Below are 5422 nucleotides of genomic sequence, written 5' to 3' on the forward strand. Positions count from 1 at the left end.
CGTTAGAATGAATTAAGTACTGAGGATACGTCAAAGTGTGACATTCGTTCCAATGAGGAGTGTTTAAGTTTCTTAGGCCTCAACTATAATGTAATTGGGAAGGAAATAGTTTAAGCATGTGTTTGATGCTAGGAAGGTTTTATTATCTAAGCAGAATATCGATAATGTATATTTTGGGGTTTTATGGATTAATGTTACTCGAAATTTAAGATTTGTAACAATCTTTATTTGGGATGTACTTATAAATGGCTAAGTTACGTAAGTTTGGTGTCGTAAGGTAAGATTCGATTCAAGGATCGTAGTGCAATGTTATTACTGGGTTAAGATAAGGTTTAACTTTTGAGGGTAGAACCAAGGATAGAAGTTGATCAGTAACTTTTGGTGATAAGATTTCTTAGGTTGAACTGCATAAATGCTAAGGTAATAGATCGATGAACATTACGGGTATAGTATAAGGAAAGTGAGATAAGATAAGTTTGAACCTCCATTTCTTATATTGGGAATTGTGAGAAAAGTCAGAACTCGAGGTCATAGTAAAGTAAAACTAAGACAGCCTTCAGAACTAGATTAGGACATTACGATTTCTTAGTGATGCCATTTGGACTGACGAATGCTCCAGCGATTTTCATGGATCTAATGAACCAAGTATTTCAGCCTTACCTTGATCAGTTCGTCATAGTATTAAATGACGATATTCTCATTTACTCGAAGAGCCATGAGGAGCATAGCCAGCATTTGAGGACAGTGTTGCAGGTTTTGCAGGGTCGCAAGTTGTTTGCGAAGTTCAGTAAGTGCGAGTTTTGGTTGGAGAAGGTAGCGTTTTTGGGTCATATTATTTCTAGCAGTGGAATTGAGGTGGACCTAACCAAGGTAGCGGCAGTTAAGTATTGGGTTGAACCGAAGAATGCATCGGAAATCCGCAGTTTTCTGGGTTTAGCCGGTTACTACCGTAAGTTCATCCAAGGATTTTCATCGATAGCAGTACCACTCACGGCACTGACCAATGCTAAGTTTGTGTGGAGTGATGAATGTTAGAAGAGCTTTGATACGTTGAAGCAAGCTCTTATTTCAGCGCCAGTGCTAGCCATGCCGACAGGGCAAGGCGAATTTGTGCTTTTTACCGATGCATCTAAGCTCGGATTAAGCGCAGTGTTGATGCAGCAGGGTCGGGTGATAGCTTATGCTTCAAGACAGCTAAAGGTGCATGAGAAGAACTATCCGACGCATGACTTAGAATTAGCCGCCGTTGTCTTTGCATTGAAGATTTGGAGACACTACCTATACGGCGAGAAATGCCAGATTTTCACCGATCATAAGAGTTTAAAATATTTCTTCACGCAGAAAGAGTTGAATATGAGACAGAGACGGTGGTTGGAACTTGTGAAAGATTACGACTGTGAAATTAGCTACCATCCGGGAAAGGCTAATGTTGTCGTAGACGCATTGAGCAGGAAAGTGGCAGTTGTAGCTCAGTTGTCAGTGCAGAGACCTCTTCAGTCTGAGATTCAGAAGTTTGGTCTAGAGATTTATCGTGGGGGCAGAGCCCCTAGGCTGTCTAATCTGACAGTCAAATCTTCTCTGCTAGACCGCATTCGTGCAGGTCAGTCTTCAGATGAGCAATTACAGAAATGGAGACTGAAGGATGAAGCCAAGGGCAGTGTTCTTTACACAGTGACAGACGGCATTGTGAGATACAGAGGTAGAATGTGGGTGCCTAGTGGTGAATCGATCAGACAAGATATTTTGACAGAGACACACGCATCTCCGTATTCTATCCACCCGGGAGGTACCAAGATGTATAAGGACCTCCAGATTTTGTATTGGTGGCCAGGTATGAAGAGGGACATCCGCCGATTTGTGTCAGAATGCCTCACTTGTCAGCAGGTGAAGGCAGAACATCATAGGCCAGCGGGGTTGGTTAAGCCACTCCCCATCCCAAAGTGGAAATGGGAGAACATTACGATGGACTTCGTCGTTAGATTGCCTAGATCAGTCAGAGGTTTTAATGCCATTTGAGTTATAGTGGACCGACTAAGTCAGTGCACTTCTTGCCAGTGAAGACGACTTTCTCCATGACGCAGTATGCGGAGCTTTATATCAGGGAGATCGTTCGATTGCATGGAATCCCAGTTTCCATAGTGTCCGACAGGGACCCGAGATTCACATCGTCCTTCTAGAAGAGCTTACATGCAGCCATGAAAACGAAGTTGCTTTTCACTACAGCTTTTCACCCGCAGACAGATGGTCAGTCTGAGCGAGTGATTCAGATTTTAGAGGATTTGCTGAGAGCCTGCATGATTGATTTTCAAGGATCATGGGAGTCTAGACTACCTCTAGTGGAGTTCACATACAACAACAGCTTCCAATCATCTATAGGTATGGCTCCCTATGAGGCGTTGTATGGAAGGAAGTGCCGGTCACCAGTTCATTGGGATGAAGTTGGGGAGAGAGCAGAACTTGGTCCAGAAATAATTCGGCAGACTGCAGACGTGGTGGCCAAGATTCTTGACAGAATGAAGACTGCCCAAAGCCGCCAAAAGAGTTATGCTGATAAGAGAAGGAGAGATCTCGAGTTTGCCGTTGGTGATCACGTTTTTGTGAAGATAGCACCCATGAAGGGTGTTATGAGATTTGGGAAGAGAGGCAAGCTCAGTCCGAGGTTTATTGGACCTTTCGAGATTCTTGACAGAGTTGGGACACTAGCTTATCGTGTAGCGCTTCCGCCGAATCTGGCCGGGGTACACAACGTGTTCCATGTCTCAATGCTGAGGAAATACCTGGCCAATCCTTCGCATGTTCTGAGCTACGAGCCGTTACAGCTTACTCCAGACCTGTCTTATGAGGAGAAGCCGATTCAAATCCTAGACAGACAAGAGCGTAGGCTCCGGAATAAAGTGACTAAGCTAGTCAAAGTCCGGTGGCTAAATCAATCGATGGAAGAGGCCACTTGGGAATCAGAAGCAGATATGATATTTCGCTACCCGGAGTTGTCCGGTAAGACTTAATTTCGAGGACGAAATTTTTAAAAGTGGGGGAGGAACTGTAGTGCCCAAATTCAGTACACGTATAACTAATGCATTTATTTAATTAGTAAATCATTTAATTAATTTTAAAATGAGTTTTAAGCCATGCATGGTTTATTTGAATGCATTATTTTAAATTATTTATGTTTAAGTGATGCACGTTAAAATATTTTTCGAGTCTCATATTTCAGGCGATTATTCGAGGCGGGAGTGAGGAAAAGACCCGGTGACGATTTTCGGCAATTTAAAGGATGGTATTTTATTTTAAGTTGAGGATGAGGCATTTTAAATAACGTAATAGCTTTTAGCATTTTAAAGCCTAAGTTATTTATTTGAGTGGGTTTAGAATTTTAAAACTTTTAAATTTTAGCAAGTGTGCTTTTTATTTTAAATTAGGGACTTGGCTTGTGGTGAGGTTTAACATTCCAATTAGCCTTTTTATTAGCACTTTTAATTAATACTTTTAATTGTGTAATTAAGCCATTTAATTCCCTAATTAAACGCAAAAATCACGCAGACACACACTTTTACACACACTAAATAGCGGCTACCACTCACACACAAGTTTTCAATTCAGTTTTTTTTTTAAGAAGATAATATTAGGGTTCTTAGTCCATAGAGCAGCCGCCCCCTCTCTCTGAAACTCCAGCAAATTTTCGTTGGTTTCTTTCAAAGAAAATCGAGCCACCGTCGTCCCGGATCAAGCCTCGCGCCGTCTCCGCTTCGATATCGCCGTTTCGGTAAAATTTATCATCAAAAGGCACGTATATTCTGTTCTTGATGCATCGATCATGTCATATTATGCGTGCGTTGTTATTTATGCGTAAAACCATGTGTATGTTGTGTAGAAGTTTGAGCAATCTTGTTTAAATCGCTTTTGAAACCCTCTTTAGATCTAAAATTTACGTTTTTACTGTTCTGGTTGAAACTGCGATTTTTGAGTCGAGATTTTGAGAAAACTTTGAACTACAAAATTGTAGAACTTTTCGATGCCTTCGATTTGATATAAAATTAGAGATTTTTGGATGAAAATTGAGTGAGTTATGGCGTTTTTCGTGGGACTGCTCAAACTGCGAATTTTTACGAAAATTGTGTTCTTGAAGTTATTTGTTGCAGGCTTCGTTGGGAATCGGCGGGTGATTGTTGCTGCGTCTAGGTATGACGGTATGATGTTGGGTAGTTATTTATCATGTCGTTCGGTGTTGATAGGCACTAGAATACACAAGAAGTCGTAGGAACCAATTGGTGTCAATCGCCGCGTTTTCTCAAATTGTATGTGTCGTAGGGGAACGTCGTTGTTTGGGTATTCATACGAGTTTAGGCCGATGCTATGGTGTCTTAGGAGGTGTCTCGAAGTATCGTTTCATAGCCATTCGGGTTGATTGAGAAGAATGAACTATTATGTCAAGCTTTCACGCATGTTTCGACTTCCAGTGTCTAGCCAGACCCCCACACGAACCCTGCCACGGGGTCTGTGCCCTTTGTCCACCCGAAGTGTCTTTTTCCAGAGACTAGACGGACCCCTACACGGACCCTTACACGGGGTCCGTGCCTTTGCTTCTTTTCGGTGTCTATTTCCAGAGTCTACACGGACCCCTACACGGATGTAGGCACGGGGTCCGTGTCCTTCACTATTTTGGGAGAAATCTTATACTATGCTTAGAGGTTTGATGTCTTGGTTTAGTACAATGGGGTACAAGGTCGAGTCATGGGAATTGTAGAACGTCTTAAGGGATTATAGGAGCTCGTGAGTAAGCTTGATTATTATGTCTAAGTATATCAGTTAAGCATTCGAATTCATGTTAGTATGTGCAGCAACGGCCCCGATCGAAGTCCAACGAATCCCTCAACGCCAAGTAAGTATGTATGACGTGCGAGAAAATATTTAAAGTTTTTGAGGTATGCTAAATGTCTTGTGACCAAATTATGTTAGGATTGGAAAGCGTTAAATTATGAACGGGGACCAATCCGCCCGTTAAATTATGAACGGGGTTCAACCAGCCCGTTAAATTATGAACGGGGATCTCATGTATGTGGCAGTGGATACGTCCCTGTCAGCCCAGTACTATGGTTTGTCTGATCAGGCATTTATTATGTTATGGGTCACTTGCTTTGAAACATGCCTCTACGTAAAATGATGAAGTTATGTATGTTCTAGTATGCAGTATGTTTATGACAAGTTTTCACGTTATGGCACGTCTATGTTATGTACGTATGTTCAAGTTTTATGTACGCAAGTTCAAGTTTTAGTATGTACCTTCTATTTTAAAGTTGCATGCGGTTTTATTATGTAGTACTCCCTATTTCTCAGTTTATACGTGTTGAGTCTTTAGACTCACTAGACTTGATCGATGCAGGTGAGTATGTTGCTGAGGAGATCGGAGGTGGCGACCAAGGGG

The sequence above is a fragment of the Primulina eburnea genome, chromosome 15, assembly GCF_022965805.1.
Source record: "Primulina eburnea isolate SZY01 chromosome 15, ASM2296580v1, whole genome shotgun sequence".
Taxonomy (NCBI): Eukaryota; Viridiplantae; Streptophyta; class Magnoliopsida; order Lamiales; family Gesneriaceae; genus Primulina; species Primulina eburnea.